Below are 16,896 nucleotides of genomic sequence, written 5' to 3' on the forward strand. Positions count from 1 at the left end.
TTCATTCTAAACAATTTTACACGGCCAGCGACTTCTGACAAAGCAAATTACTTCCTTTTTTTTTTTTGCAGGTGGCGGGAAAGTTTTAAAACAAAGATTTGGTTCATTCTAACCTAGTCGGCATGGAAACAATTCACAAAAGCAAATGACTTGCTATTGTTTCAAAGAGCTATTTAGGTGAACAGCATCTTTGGTTCGTCATCATCAGCAGTGAAAGCTTAACCATCGCCTCCTGCCTTTAGTGTCACATTTTGTTTTCACTGTCACACACACACACACACACACACACACACACACACACACACACACACACACACACACACACACACACACACACACACACACACACACACACATTGCTTCCTGCCTCAAAGAAAAGATTTGATCCTTTTTGTAGGACCTATAACAGCTGAAATAAATAAAAAGCTGTTTATGAGGTTTGTTTTTTGGGAGGGGTGGATTAGTAAAGTCTCAGAGCAGACGTACCTCTGGTCAAACCTTTAATGTCATACCTCTCAGAATAGTTAAACTAAGGCACATGCATGTCGTAAACGGATTTACACACGAGCGAAGAAGAAGAACCGATGGATACGTGTTTTGAATATAGCCTTCCTCTGCTAAAAACAACGTTCGAATTGAGACATGATGAGATTGGCTTGACAACGCAACAGATTTTTCATAAGCGATTTCAGGAAGAAATGTCCGGTACAAAACCGGTCCGGTATTATTTTTTTGGATCTGCACGCACGCACACACACACACACACACACACACACACACACACACACAAAACTCTAAACACCCATTCAGACATTTGTCTACCTATACAACAAAGCAAATGACTATGTATTGTTTATAAACATTTTTTTTTCGACCAATCGCAACCGTTTTCTATTCAAGATTTTTTTAAACAGCTGTATAAAATGTAAAACCGCATTTTCGGAGTCGTGATTTGAGGTGTAACAAGCTAAGATGACGGGTAAGTTTTTAACTTAAGACGCAAATCTTTTTTTCTCTTTCTGGTTTAACATCTTTATTTTCAGACGCTATTGTCATATCGGACGGCGAGTGGGAAGAAATTCCTATTGAGGAATTAACTTGTAAAACTCCGGTCCCTCTGGATGATTTGTCTAAAATTAATCGTGCGGTCGAGAATCTGAGTGAGTGGATTTTATAAATATATACGTAACGTTCTTTTCTTCAGCTGAGAAATATCTCATTTTACAGAAAAGGAGGGGGTTCAACCTTAGCCCGGAAGTGATAACTTTTACCCAACCACGCCTCCATCCACCAGCCGAACCGTCTTACATTCGTATCAGCCCAGCCAGACCGTCAGATCACACGCGAACGCGAAAGCTGTTCGTTACAGGACCATCACGCCACAGACGATCCTCGAAGCTGGTAAGTGATTACAAAATAGCGATTAATAAGTCAGAGATGTGTCGTTCATATTTATCGTTTTTATTCTCCAGAGCAACGGCCGACGGCCTACGCACCCCCAATATCTCAGCCCCCACCACCTCCAACCCCTTCTCATGCGCAGACGGATGGTAACGATAAAAAAAACAACTGATTAATAAGTCAAAGATGACTCGTTCACATTTACCGTTGTTTTTTATCCTTTCAGAACAACATCCGACAGCCGCTTCAATATCTCCGCCCACACCACCTCATCCTCCTCCTCCTCCTCCCCCTTCTCCTGCGCAGGGTAAGAGATATATAAAAAGGTGGTTATTTACTTCAAAGATGATTCGTTCATATTTTTCATTATTTTTATTCTTTCAGAACAATCGGACAGCGACTCTGAAACCGCTGAACGTGCTCCTGAGCAGCCAGCCGGTAAGCTGTTTCACAAAAAGCTCCGCAGAGTATATTAAATTTTGAAGTAAAAAAGATGATGTTTTTTATCCTTTCAGAACAACCCACGACCGACGAAGAGAACGCCCCACCTCCTGCACCTGTACAGAGTAAGTTAAATTTATATATATAATTTATGAAAAGCTCGTTCATTTTATTTATTTTTATTTATTTTTTCATCAGAAAAACGGTTAAAGAAGAAGAAGCGGGGCAGATTTACGCCACTTCAGAGATTAAACAGGATGAAGCTTGGGTACTTGCTCCTGCAAGTGAATTCCGGCCTGGTGGATGTGATGCAACAAGTTCTGGCTCTGTAAAAGGACGACGCAGATTTTTTTTCTTCATTTTTAGTAGGTTTTTAATGTCTTTTGTATCATGAGTGAAAATTGGTTTGATGACCTTTCAGATTTGTTTGAAGTAGATGATGAATTAAACGTAGATTTGTTAGATCGAATTTTAGATAATGAAACCCCCCCTCTTCATCCATCCTGCGAAAATCTGTTAACTGACTGGTTTGATTTAAGCGGACTGAGTGAAGTAGATGAATTAGCTTCAGATAGTGAGATCTTAGACGATATTTTAGCATCCCAAGCCGTTTCAAACGAGGTCGATCAAATTCTAGCAAATTCAGATCCGCCTTCATCAGAAGCTGTAGATGAAATTTTGAGACAAATAGAACACCAGCAGCGCGTAAACGAGATCGATCAAATTCTAGCAAATTCAGATGAGCCTTCATCAGAAGCTGTAGATGAAATTTTGAGACAAATAGAACACCGGCAGATCGGAGGGAGCGTAAACGCAGCTTTTAACCAGCGTGAAATTAGAGAGAGAGTGTCTTTTCAAGCAATCAACGACCCAGCCGAGTTTTATATTAATCTGATGGAAATATTAAACAGGTTTGCTGAAAGAGGAAGCCAGATCGCGCGTCCCAACGATAGAGTCCAGTTTGAAATTAATACTTTGCACACGACGCACCACGTTAATTTTAATTATGACGGATCAAATATGTTAAATCAGCTTCAGTATTTACTGGATCTGTTAGTCCAATCAAATGAAGCATTAGAGGCCGACAACGAATTTAATTTCAGACTGCAAGTGATAAATAATCCGTCCGGCGGCGGAAAACGAAAAATCGAAACCATTCTGGATCACGAATTAGTCAATAAAAAACGAAACCATCTCATTTGCCCTCCAGAGGCCAATCAGTCGTTGTGTTTTGCGCTAAGCATAGCCGGACTGTTAAATCCCTCAGCGAGAGATACAGAATTATTGAATGTGGCTAAAAATATTCATCAACAGGCAGGGCTTCAGGAGCAATCAACCGTTTCATTTAGCGACGTGATTCGATTTGAAAATATTGTTCAAAGAAAAATAATCATTTTTTACAGATCCGACAGAATCATTTCTAAATTTGAAACAGATTTTAGTGATCGATCAAATCCGTTGTTCATTTTGCTACTGAATCACCATTATTACGGCATAAAAAATATTAAAGGTTTCTTAGGAGCCAAATATTTTTGTTCATGGTGCTTTTCCGCTTATAATAACATGAACGGACATCATTGCAAATGGTTCTGTCGCGTGTGTAATACCGATTTATGCAAACGGACAGAAACGTCTCTCATCACATGTTCTGATTGTAATCGAATATGCCAAAATGTAATATGTTTTCAAACTCACAAAACACCTGTTTTAAGGCCTCAAGCAAACAGGTTAGTTTCTCCTTGCGAAATGTTTAAAAAATGCACCATTTGTAAACAAACTTATTACATCGCTGAAAATATATGTAACTCTCATATAAGCTCTTTTATTATTCATTGTTACATGCTACTCTTTTCATTATGGGATCATGTCATAATATCAAAGGCCTCTCTGTGTTTCTCTCCTGCACAAGCTCTAAAAACAGCTGCAGGAACTCCAAAAGGGAGTGAGACATTGCAGTCTCTTCTTGTACCGGTTACCAAGGATGCTCAAGGCCTCTACACAAAGATTAATAGCTGTATATCTTCTCCTGCACCAGAGAAGGGAGTGTGCACATTCCATCTCCACTCAGTGCCTCTCGGTACCAGTGAATGTATCTTCTCCTGTCATGAATGTATCAGGATGTTCCTGGTAATCTCAAGGATGCATGTTCTCGTGATGAATTAACTGTCCACTAACAAGGCTGTTATTCTTTACCTGTCATGATCATTGACGTATGTACATGGCAAACTACGTATGTAACATTCCTGTAATCTTCAATAAAAATCAGCCGTTTCAGCAGAACGGCGAGAGTCTGTCCGAAGCAACTGACGGGAGCAGGTCGCGGGACCTGCTGTATGTTGCAAAGGCTCTCCCCCTCATGAGCGGTGAAAACAGTGACTGGACTTCTGATCATTTGTCTCCACATTCTGCCAACTCAAAAGGTGTTTAACTCCATCTTCTCCGTACCCGTGCTTGGTCTAACAGAAGAAAGACCAACAAATTTGGCGTCACGAACAGGATTTTTTCTTTTTGAAGAAAAAGGAGTTTTTGGAGGACGATTTGACCAACCGACCCAGTGAACGATCTTGGCACAGAACACCGCGGTGGAAAACAAGGTGAGCAGAACCTTATTTCTAAAAACTGCTCATTGGATTTATCCAAAGCCTTTGTGTCCAGAATCATAGTAGCTGTGGTCCTAAAAATAATAGTTGGAGAAGAAAGTGGAGACAAGTGCAGAAGAAATAAGAGATTTTTTTTGTAATGGTTTAATGGTGAAATAAGATAAGGATTTTACAATGGTTTAATGATAAATGAGATAAGGAAATAGTACAGAAGAAGGGTTGGAGGCCCAGGGTTATTAGAGAAGCCCTAAATTCCATTTTCCAGGTCGTGGCTGGCCACACTATTTGCTGACGAGTGAATAGAAATATAACGAGGTTATATAAGAGCTTGGCGAGAGAGTCCATAGGTGTGGGAACCCTAAAAGTCCACAGGTCGAGGACCTGGTTTGTGTTGAGGCCCTGGGAGGCTAAAGAGAGCTCCCTAAAGCACAGGTCGAGGACCTGGTTCGGGTTAAGGGCAGGGGAGGCTAAAGAGAGCTCCCTAGATTTTAAAGGTCGAGGACCTTTTGTATGAGATGAGAAAAATGTTCTAAGGTAACTGTTTTTGCATAAAATAAGCAATGTTTTAAATATGACAAGCAGCCCAGTTGAAGCCATGAGAAATAAGGTTTTATTGAGAAAGTCAGCAGAAAAGGCGATGAAGGAAAAGGGGTAGATGTTAACAGTAGAGGTAACTGGAGCAAGATTTGGGAAGTGAAGGCTGCAGAATCGAGAGAAAAAGGCACAGCTGTAGACAAGCTTCACTGTGTGTGTAAGCTGAGTTCAGCCTGTGTGTGTGAGGCGCAGCAAGAGGCTGCTTACGGCTCTGGATTGAAAGCGCAGCACTAGGAGAGTGCAGAATGCAGAGCAGAGTTTTGGGAGCTCCGTGTGTGTGTGAAGGCCTGATGCGGTACCAGAAAATAAATAAATAAGATAAATAAGAGCTTTAAAAAGTTGCAACTCTTATATGTAAATTACACTGCAGTGCTAAAATTAATGTTTGGAGCTACGCAAAATTCAAATTCTGCAACCCTGTTCTGATCAGTCTTTGAACAGAACACCATAAGTTAATAAATAAAAGGTTTTTAAAGCAACATATGTATGTGTATGTGTGTATGTATGTATATGTGTATACATATATATACATATGTAGTGTACAAGCGTGATAATCATTTGTGTGCGGAGCAGCATGTGAGGGACCCCGATCTGGGGGTTAAGTGGCCTGGAGATAAAAAAAACAAAAACAATAAGAAATGCAAGTAAGGTTGTATATGACAGCTTTATTTCAGAAATATATGGATATACATATACATAAAGTCAGGTAGCTGCTAAACAGTAAAATCAAAACAGATCTGCAGAAAATAAATATATAAACTATTCCTCAGAGCGCTCTCAAAAAAAAAAAATTGCAATTGGATTTGCTCTAATGTTACATAAGGCCTGCTTAAAAGCATAGTAAGCATTAAATTCTGAAAATAACCAGTGCAGTGTTAAATAAATTAAATAAATTCTGTGCTTAAAATATTATATATATATAGAGAGAGAGAGAATAAATAAGTGACGGACTGACTTACTTTAAAAAAAAAAAGACTGTGACAAACAAAGAATGTCTCTGTGCCTTGTGAATGAGTGGATGCGTGTCTTCTTGCATGAGAAGTAAATGCTGCTTTCGCTGGATCTTCTCCTGAAATGACTCAGTTTTTAATAGAGGGAGCAGCTGCTTGAGAAACGGTGCGGTCCATGTTTTTGCTAGACGGTTATTTAGTTCAAGAGACTGTGGAAACAATAGAAAAAGAATTTATCGTTAGTGTGATGACAAGTAAATCCTTTAAAATACAAAAGTTGCATGGTTGTGGTTATAAAGGAAGTATTTTGTCTGATTATGGGCCGTGGAGTCAGCTGGACTCCCTCGCTCTCTCTGTTTTTCTGTGTAACATGCAGTTTTAAGCAATTTGTGACTTTAGAAAGGATATTTTTCGGTGTTTTGGACGTACCTTAAGGCTCCTGGTTAGGGTATTCAGGAGATCCTTCCTCTCGGACAGATCTAGTGAGAATGACTGGAGTTTCAGCCTGGGGACCTGACTCCACCCACTTTTACACACAAGAATCCCATAGTCTAAAAATAGCACAGGGTGCTGCGAAAAGCAGCTCTGAACTTCTCAGGATCATCTTTATGAAAACCATAAAATTAACAAATAATCAGTCAAGAAACAAAATATTTGTTAAATCTTGCTATAAAACAAAATCCAATAATTGTCTTGCCTCAACTTTAAGGACCATTAACGTTAATAGCTGGATTGTGGGACGCTGAATAATGAAAAAACAGATAAACTAAGTATTATTTCCTGTAACCTGGCTAGAAACTGTACCAGGCTGTTTTGAGTTAAAAACTGGTAGTTATTTTCCTAAAATAAAAATAGATAATAAAAAATGAAAGGAGGGATCTTGCATTTGGGATAGATTGTGCCTAATGTTTAAAACCTGTGTAGAACTGATTTGATGATTCAGAACAAATTGTGCATAGGAAGTAGTCTAGATTTACCTTTGGGTCAATAAAGTCGACTAATTATTAGAAACCATCGTTGATTTTGATTTGTAAAAAGAGAAAGTTCTGTCATTTCAACCCAATCAACATATTTAAGGAAAACGTTTGCTGTGCATTGTGGCGGGCATGAACTTTACTGGGTGGGCCTGTCACAACCAGCTGCAAAGAATGTTTGGGTCTGACTTCTATACAAAGAGAACCTGGAAGCCCTCACCAAAAACTGTGACTTATAACATCAAGACGGGGAGCACTACAAGATGGACAAAGAGGCAGAAACTTATTTGCCCTGCTGCTGATGAAACAAAGTTCAAAAGGGGGAGCATGTGTGCTAACATGTGAACTTTAATCAATGACGGTGGTCATCCTGGACTTACAAAGAGAGGCTCAAAAGAGACTGTTTCCTATGGTTACACCCAGTAAAAGAGTGCTTGCTGCAGTCAGGTAATGAACAAGGCTTTTTGGCAACAACCAGTTGAATTGATGAAATGTCAGAACTGTGGAAAATTTACTAAACTACTGTAGAACATAGTTAACTGAGAAAGTTAGCCTAAAAAAAAAGATAATAATAATATCAATAAATAAATAAATAATAGGATTAGTAACCTGGATTTCAGCCCAACTCACCATTGGACGTCAATATAATCTTTATTGTCTTAGGATTCTCAGCTGCAGCGGACATGCAGTAAAGCCTTATTTTCTTTTCAAAACGGAATACATCAGCGTTATCACTTATTTTCATTGGTTAAGGAAACGGTGTCTATTTATAAGTCTAGGAGAACGCTTTAGGCTTCAACAGTTCTCTCCTTCGAGCAAACATGCGCAAATTTCCGGACAGTTTATAGTAACGTTCCATCCCATTCCATTCATTGCATAAAAATAAACATTAAATGAATAATTTGGCATTCAGCTGACTAAATGATTCATGGAACATCTCATCCGAGACAACAGTGTTGTTTCAGCTCCGTTGAGTTTCCCAACAGATCTAGCCAAACCTAGCTGATCCTATATTTTTCTATCAGCTGTAAGTTCTAACGCAGAAAATAATGTTACAAAAATATTGAATAATGGTACCCCTCATTCGATAAAAATTATGTTCACATTTTTATCTTGTGAAATCTTTAACATAATATTTTTAATTGGCCTTTTTGACGACAATTGTCTAAAAAGTCTTTAAGATTATCATCACAGGATGGCATGATAAATAAGTAAATAACATAAATAAATAAATAGATAAAAATAAGAGAGAAAAAGCAAAATTAATTAAATGAAACGTAATAGTAATAAAACGTTAAATTGATCTAAAATCTGTCATTCAGTGCCACTGGAAAAAGGAAGAGGATAGGGGAGTATTTCTTAGCACAAATCACGTTATTGATTTAGCAATGCAGCTTAATTTCAGATGCTTTAAGGATGATACTAACTTGTGTTATAGATGGAGGAGTAGCACAGAAACACACTTCTAGATGAGGAGATAAGGAAAAAAACTGCTGATTACCAATACTATGCACAAACAAACCTGTAACTGCAGTTTCGTTATTTATGAATTAACCTTAAGTAGTGAATTAATTCTTAGGATTTCTTGTGCGAGTAGTGTTCTTAAAAAAGAAAGAAAGAAAGAAAGAAAGAAGGTAAGAAAGACAGGTAGTTTAGGTAAGGGACAACCTGAAACTATTTGGTTGAATTGATAGTAAAAGTGGTTGTCCTAATTTCTAATTGGAGAGATCACACCGCAACATGAGTTTAGAACGGCAGTTATGGGAAGTTTTGTTGGATTAATTTGATTACACGCTTTAGGTCTTATTTTTTTCTTTCCACTGATTTAGCGTTAGGTTAAGTATTTCACACTTTCGCTTCAGTCTGACATTTGCTTGGTGTGTGAGGGCACAGAGACGTGTATGGACCGTGTGTTTGACTGTGTTTGTTTTGTTTGTTTATTTATCTATATGGGCATGGCCGAGCCTTGAGAAACATCAACAAAGCCATTGGACTATTCTAAGTAAATTGACCAATTCAAATTCAGGATCCTGAAACAATTTGGCTATAACCTCTAATTGATGAAGGACATCTTAAGAATTCATTGTACAAGGCTTCCTCTCCAGTGTTGCCAGAACTGTTATAAAACCCATGCATGGTTGTATATTTTAGTTTGATCATTTATACTCATTGAATTATTGTTGTTTGCTTTATGTTTTAATTTCTTTGTAATTTTTTCTCTGTGACACAGGTGGAGATGCTGGTGGCAAAGTGGATCCCACTCATTTCTTTCTCCCACACACATTCTTACTCTCTCCCTCTCTCTCTGTGTATGTGCATGTGTATGTGTTTGTGTGTCTGTGTGTGTCCATGTCGTGATGTCACTGTACCTTTAATTGCGCTTGCTGTTCGTAACTGTATGTGTCTGATGTTGAAGGTATCAGAGGCTAGGGTCAGTAAGAGCTAGGACATTTTTGTGCATAACCTTTAATCCCTAGGCGATCGGTTCGGGGAACTTCTGGTCCGGCCGGAGTGTGAATCTTCCTACCAACTATCTGCCAAGATCAATTGGACTGCACAAGCCGAGAAAGCCTTCATTGGACCAAAACCACACATGAAGATACTTCGCCTTCGGTGCCAGGCGTCGTCTGGGTCCTGCTGAAGGTCACCAAAAGAAAGTGGACGGAACCAAGGTGGACCGGGCCATACAGGATCACGGAGAGGATGTCACACGCTGTCCGGCTGGACGGGAGGAGCCTAACCTGGAAGAGAAGCAGCTGACATCTGCCTAACTAAAAAAAAAAAAAAGGATCACAGACTAAAACCAGGAAGAGAAGTAGCTGACTGCAATAGCGTGCAAAGCTACCAATTCTGCGGGACGAGGTAGCGTGCCAACCTACCACCACATCCTGCAGGACGAGAATTGTGATATCATCACCCCCTGCAGCTGCCTGGAGCCAGTGGAGGGACCTCAACAGGGGGAAGAAGTAACCACCATACGAACATTCTACAAGGGTTATATTTTACACCCTCATTTATTTTACAAGGATTGATCACCATTGCCATCTCTCCTCCACCTGCTGACCCAATTATCCAGATGCCCTTGTTACTAGCCAATCCTAACATCTATTTGGGAAGGGAACCCTCTGATGATAGTGATGACTCTCATGATGAAGAAGATGATGTTAGAGTGTGAGAATGTTCAGTGATTTATGTAACAATCCCTTCACCTGTTCATTTCTCTGAGTTTTTTGATTGTGTTGTTTTTATTTTTTTTTTATCATTGATGTCCTAGGCATGCCCACTTTGTGCCAAAAGGTGTTCGCCCCAAAATGGGGGGACATGGGGGAATTTTCCCTATTTGACGTACGATAATTAGGGTTTTTCGCCCTCATACGGTGAGCATGCGATCCATTCATGTTGTAACATGTTCAGTTAAAAATATGATCATGTTTTTTGTATTACTTTACTGCTGGAAATATGAGAAGCTGTAATCTGATTGATTGTTTGTATTTGTATTTTAAAACTTTGCTTATTAGATTCTTTTTGATGAAATTTGGTGTTGTTGTTTTGATTTCCTACATCGTTGTTGAACTCTTAAAAGAGTTCAAAAGGGGGATTGAAAATATATGTAACTCTCATATAAGCTCTTTTATTATTCATTGTTACATGCTACTCTTTTCATTATGGGATCATGTCATAATATCAAAGGCCTCTCTGTGTTTCTCTCCTGCACAAGCTCTAAAAACAGCTGCAGGAACTCCAAAAGGGAGTGAGACATTGCAGTCTCTTCTTGTACCGGTTACCAAGGATGCTCAAGGCCTCTACACAAAGATTAATAGCTGTATATCTTCTCCTGCACCAGAGAAGGGAGTGTGCACATTCCATCTCCACTCAGTGCCTCTCGGTACCAGTGAATGTATCTTCTCCTGTCATGAATGTATCAGGATGTTCCTGGTAATCTCAAGGATGCATGTTCTCGTGATGAATTAACTGTCCACTAACAAGGCTGTTATTCTTTACCTGTCATGATCATTGACGTATGTACATGGCAAACTACGTATGTAACATTCCTGTAATCTTCAATAAAAATCAGCCGTTTCAGCAGAACGGCGAGAGTCTGTCCGAAGCAACTGACGGGAGCAGGTCGCGGGACCTGCTGTATGTTGCAAAGGCTCTCCCCCTCATGAGCGGTGAAAACAGTGACTGGACTTCTGATCATTTGTCTCCACATTCTGCCAACTCAAAAGGTGTTTAACTCCATCTTCTCCGTACCCGTGCTTGGTCTAACAGAAGAAAGACCAACAATCGCCATGGGTGGAAATGGCTCACAGCACGTTTGCTCAGCGACCAAATGCATCGTTTGCAAACAGTCGGTGGTCACGGATGATCATCGCTGTTTTATTCAGCTTGAAAAAAAAGATGACGGTTTAACGGAAAAGGTTATTTATTACGACACTGAAACGTTTACGGATCAGAACGGTGTGCATACACCTTTTTTAATCTGTGCAAAATCCGATTCAGGCGACGTTTGGGAGAAATTTGGTTTAGATTGCATTAAAGATTTTATTATGCAGATGCGTCGTCCTAAATTCAGCAATTATACATTTGTTGCACACAATGCGCGCGGATTTGATGCTTATATAATTTTGAGAGCTATGTGTCAATTAAAAATTGTTCCCAAAAATATACTCATGCAAGGCTGTAAAATCCTGAGTTTTCACGATCCAGATTTCGGGTTGAGATTCATTGATTCCTTAAGTTTTCTCATGATGAAATTAGCTAACCTTCCAGCTGCTTTGGGCTTTACAGATAAAACTAAAGGTTATTTTCCTCACAGATTTTCATCGCTTGAACATCTGAATTATAAAGGGCCTTATCCAGATGTCAGCCATTATGGGTTTGAACAAATGTCTCCGGAGCATAAAAAAAAAATTTTTAGAATGGTACACCGATGTGTCTAAACAGCAGCTGTTTGATTTCAGAAAGGAGGCCGTGTTTTATTGTAGAAACGATGTGGAAATTCTGCGTAAAGCATGCGGTATTTTCAGAGAGGAGTTTTTTTAATGAAACAGGTATCGACCCGCTGAAATCTGTCACGATCGCTTCAGCTTGCATGCGCGTGTTTAGATCAAAATTCCTAAAACCAGACACATTGGCCATTCCTTGTCCGCTCGGCTATCGACCGCAACAAAAACCATTTTCAAGTTCAAGCATCGTGTGGCTGGAATGGGTTTCACGCAGTCATAATGTAGACATTCAACACGCTTTAACGCCTTTGGGGGAGTATAAAGTGGGAGATTTTTATCTCGACGGATATGCTGTGATTTCAGGCGTCGAGCAAGGGTTTGAGTATATGGGTTGTTTTTTCCACGGCTGTCCAAAATGTTTCTTACAGTCATCCATATGTCCTCTGAGAAAAATCACTTTTGGTGAAATTTATGACAAAACCGTCGAAAAGCTTCAGTCGTTGGAAACTGTGCATCGATTAAAAATGAATGTCATTTGGGAACATGATTGGCAGGAGATGGTAAAAACTGATCCGGACGTGAAACAGTTTGTCTCAAGATTTGACCCCCCGCCAGCTCCTCTCTCACCTCGTGAAGCCCTGTATGGAGGCAGAACTTGTCCGGTTCGGCTGAGGCATTCGGCTCAGAGCGGTGAAAAAATCCACTATGTGGATTTTACGAGCCTGTACCCTCATGTAAACGCCACACAGACTTACCCCATAGGCCATCCCAAAATTCATGTTAAAAATTTCAGAGATCCAAGTCACTATTTTGGCTTGATTAAAGCTGTCGTTTTGCCACCCAGAAAACTGTTTTTCCCTGTTCTGCCTTTTAAAACATCCAAAGGTAAACTTGTTTTTACACTATGTCGCACATGCGCTGAAATGAATAATCAATCTGATTCTTGTTCACACAGCGCGTCTCAACGTGCTTTGATGGGCGTTTGGGTGAGTGTAGAGTTCAATTACGCTTTGGAGTCAGGTTACCGTCTGGTGAAAATGATTGAAGTCTGGGATTTTGAGAAAAGCAGTAAAGATGTGTTCGCAGGTTACATTAACACGTTTTTGAAGCAGAAACAACAAGCGTCTGGTTTTCCTGAAGGATTGATTGACGATGACTCGAAAAGAAAATACATTCAGGACTACCAACTTCATCAGGGAATACAATTAGATGAGTCTAAGATTCAGCACAATCCTGCTAAGCGTGCCATTTCAAAATTATGTCTCAATTCACTCTGGGGAAAGTTTGGTCAAAGAGATGATCTTGTACAAACCACATTTGTTCAAAAACCTGATGAATTTTTTGACATTCTGTTTTCAGGGAAATACAAAGTTAAATTCTTCAGCTTTGTCACTTCAGGAGCCGTTCTGGTGCAGCACAGTTTGACAGAAAAATGCCTAACGACTCCTGGCAGAAGCAACAACATATTTATAGCCGCTTTCACCACAACTTATGCCAGATTGAAATTATTAAATGCGTTGAAAAAACTGGGAAATCGCGTCATTTATTACGATACAGATTCTATAATTTATTCTGTCAAAGAGAATGAGTGTGTTTTACCAACAGGACCGCTGCTGGGGGATTTAACCGATGAACTGCACGGCGATTCCATCACAGAATTTGCTTCATCCGGTCCAAAAACGTATGCTTACAAAACCCGGGACCGCCAGCAGGTGTTGCTAAAGGCTAAGGGTATCACACAGTCATTCATTTCATCTGATCACATCAATTTTGACAGCTTAGCGCTGCTGGTTAGGGGTACGTGTCTGGAGAAAGGGGAAGATTTTTGCAAACTCGGCAGGAGATCGTCAAGAGAGATAAAAAAGGCCTCACTCTCTCGAATGTTTCATTTGTGAAAAGGTTTCGTGTGATTTTTGATAAGCGGAGGTTATTTGCTGACGGCAGTACAGAACCATTTGGGTATTAAAAATGGAAACTGATTTTGACGCTAGACTAAAATTTCCATTCAGTGCACAAATTGCTGGTCCGTCAGGCTGTGGAAAAACCTTTTTTGTAAAAAGTATTTTGGAAAATTGTATGCAATGTTTAACTGAAATGCCAGAAAACATCGTGTGGTTTTTTACATCTTATCAACCTATGTATGATGATCTTTGTAATAAAAGTATTAGATTCGTTCAAGGTCTCCCGCTTTCATTCGAGGATGATGATTTATTTCCATTGGGTCATAACCACTTGGTGATCTTGGATGACATGATGTCTCAAACGTCCAGCCATCCTGGAGTGTTAAAATTATTTACGCAGCTGAGACATCACAGAAATATGAGCGTCATTTTAATCACTCAAAATGTTTTTCATCAAGGAAAACATAGTCGTTCCATCAGCTTAAACACCAATTATTTGATTTTGTTTAAAAACCCTCGAGACAAATTGCAAATCAATGTTTTAGCAAATCAAATATATCCTACCCAAAAAAGATATTTCATGGAGAGTTTTCAAGACGCTACGTCAGAACCGTACGGTTATTTAATTGTGGATTTAAAAGCGGAAACGCCAGAATCTTTCCGTCTCCGTACGGGTTTACTTCCGGATCAGCTCACTGCGGTGTATTTGTCTAAAACAGAGCCATGTCAGCCCGGATAAAACGCAACGCCAAGATTCTACGTGCTTTGTCACGTATGAAGCCTCGCCAACGTCGGGAGTTTTTAAAAGGGTGCTCCGAGGACGTTCTGAAGGCTTTGTGCGAGATAGCTTTAAACGTGATCAAAGGAAATATACGTCTGTCGCCGCGTCAATTTCAAAAGTTGTCTAAAAGCAGAACGGTGCTCAGGCAGTTGACTCATAACAAAACTAGCCTTTTTAAAAAAAAGAAGCTTTTAGTCGGCCAGAAAGGCGGATTTCTACCCATACTCTTAGCAGCCGCTGCGCCTCTGATCGGCGAACTGATAGGTGGCTTAATAAGGAAATAAACGATGGCTTCTCAAAAAATGTTTATGGTGACCCCCCAACAATTACGTCAGCTTGTTAAACCTACGATACGGGACGTGGCTGAAGAGAATCTTGACTCTGAAATGAAATTAATTATGCAGGAGACGGGATTAACGCCGTATGAGAAAATTAAAAAATACAATGCGCTGCTACAGCGTTATTTAAAGTTGATGAGAAGCGGATTACACGAAAGCGCACCTCCCACTGAACCGCCCACTGTGACGGCTGAGCCTACGTCAGCTGTAGAAACAGCAGCTGACACACTCATTAATGAAATGCTACAGAATCTTCCTGTACGCGGAAGAAAAAACGCCGAGTACCTGCTGAAAATGACACGATTAAACTGGACTCCGACGGGGGAATTTAAATATAAAGGCGATGTGCAGAAAGGATCGCACATCCTTGACTTGATTAAAAGCATCAGCAACCCGTTAAAAAAACATCCACAATCAGAACGGATGGGTTGGACTCCTTTCCTAAAAACTCTAGTAGAAAAAAATGTGCCCTTATCTATCGTGTCCAATCCGCTAGCGAAACGTCAGATTACGCAACTCAGGAACGGAGGGGTTGTGCTTCCGGATTCTGAAGACGGTGTTTTGAAGAAAAAAAAGAAAAAACCGAGGAGAAATATCATTTTATCACCAAGCTGGAGCGATGTCCCCACTTTGAAGAAATGGATCAGCTTTACACCTTAACTCTCTTGTTTGTTCAATAAAACTTTATTCAAAACAAATTTCACAGTCCGTGACATTCTTTAAACATTTCAAGAGTACAATTCACCTGTGTGAAGTATACATCATGACGTTTGATGCAATTTGAAAATTTTTTAACAAAATGATAAACCATAGCATCATTTTTATCTACATTTTTATGATATTTAGACAGAATTTGTTTCAGAGAAAGTCCACAAGCCTTATGACACAGGAAAAAAACACAATGCTGGCCACAACGGTCGGATGCAAAACTCTGTAGCTGACGATCCTGATATTGTATTCTTGAACAACGTTCTGTTAGAAAATTCAGGATGTTTTCAGGGTAATATTTAAATTCAGGCGATAGACCGTAAGAGTCAAAAAATGTTCCGAGGCCATTTTGTTCCACAGCTAGCGCCAACCAGTGTTCACCGGGTAAATGGACAGGATGAGTGTTTACCACAAAGTAGGCCGGTAGTCGAATGTTTTTTGGGACGGTAGACAGCTGATCAGACACGTACACGCCACCAAAATCTCCCAGCAGGTTCGATAATATGCCGTCCAATTCGTGATTATCCATTAATAATAATCCACCAATACCTCTCTCTTTGAGTTTATCTCCAGAATGGAGTCGTAACACGCATACACAATGAGTGTAGCCGTGGCTCTCAGAGGTTCTCCAAAGCGCATCTCCATCCTCAGGTTGCCGGTGGAAACGGTTGAAAGCGCCTCCGAGTCATCCGCTGTGTTCAGATTAAAGGCAAAGAGTGTATACCCCTGTTGATATTCCAACCTATTAATCGATAGAGGCAAATCTTTCAATTGTCTTGAAGTGGCTGTAAACAGATTATAAAATTCTCTGACCGATGTTCCCTGGTAAAAAGTAGGTTGGAAGGCTTTCGATGGAATCTGTTTTCCGTCTCTGGACAACGCCAGATATTCCACATTCATGTGGCAAAAATTAAAAGGCGAAAGATCTCGACGTCCTGTGTAAGCTTCGTGATCCACTAATCCTAAGACGATATATTTAGGAATGGCGCCGAGAAAGAGGTTCTCCAGATTACATATCCTCGAATTTTGTGGAATGGAATAAGTTTTGACGGTCACGCGTGAGAGCGGGTACATGGCGTTTGCTTTTAGTAAAGCAGACTCGTGACCCAAACGTACGGCGGGTGAAATATTAACTTTCTTCACAAAAAGCGATGCACCTAGCAGTTTCAGCTTGTAGGTGGAATCACGCGCCCCCATCAGGCAAAAAGCATCACACGCGCGTGTCAGTTTAATTCTGAGATCGACGGAATTTAAAAGAA

This window comes from Nothobranchius furzeri, chromosome 10, assembly GCF_043380555.1.
Source record: "Nothobranchius furzeri strain GRZ-AD chromosome 10, NfurGRZ-RIMD1, whole genome shotgun sequence".
NCBI classification, from domain to species: Eukaryota; Metazoa; Chordata; class Actinopteri; order Cyprinodontiformes; family Nothobranchiidae; genus Nothobranchius; species Nothobranchius furzeri.